The following is a 698-nucleotide window of genomic DNA, read 5'->3' as shown; positions in this document are numbered from 1 at the left end:
GACTTCCTGTGAACTAAACCATAGTATAATGCTACACGCTTTGATCACTAAACGTAATAATGACACTCTTCCAAGTGAATTGGTATCATTAATCAGAGGTAAATTGGACGGAGTAAGAAAAGAATCCAGGAACTAAAATAATAAGTTACCTTAAAAGATGTCACAAATGCGGAAAATGGTCACACGAAGGAAAATGCTCGACGAATCAGACATATTCCAATACCGAGTTCGTTACTTTTTGCAGAGATGGACCGTTCATATGTTTCGAAGAAAAAAACGTTGAATGCTCGAGGTTACGCCTATGTAGCTATGGAAAACCAATTAGTCCGACTATCTTGTGAGTGGCCTAAAGCAGGTCATTAATAATTCTATCTCACAGGTAAGTTTGCACAGTTTTTATGTTTATTTTTATTGCTTTTAACCTTTTGATAATAAATGCTAAATCGTTCGCTATAAAGTATTAAATTGGTATTCAATAAAATTAGGTTTTGCGACCGAAATTATTGATATCATACAAAAATTTATTACATCACTGCGAAATTTACCGTTTATTCTTAAGGTATAAATATCTTTAACCATTCAACCCAAAATATTTCAAAAATTCGTCAGGAGTAAAACTAGGCAATATAGCCGAAATTACTTTACCGAAAAGAGGGGTGTATATTTTTGATAATATTTGATTGATTAAAGTGGGATAA

This window comes from Rutidosis leptorrhynchoides, chromosome 10, assembly GCF_046630445.1.
Source record: "Rutidosis leptorrhynchoides isolate AG116_Rl617_1_P2 chromosome 10, CSIRO_AGI_Rlap_v1, whole genome shotgun sequence".
Classification (NCBI taxonomy): Eukaryota; Viridiplantae; Streptophyta; class Magnoliopsida; order Asterales; family Asteraceae; genus Rutidosis; species Rutidosis leptorrhynchoides.
This window is presented reverse-complemented; position numbering follows the sequence as displayed.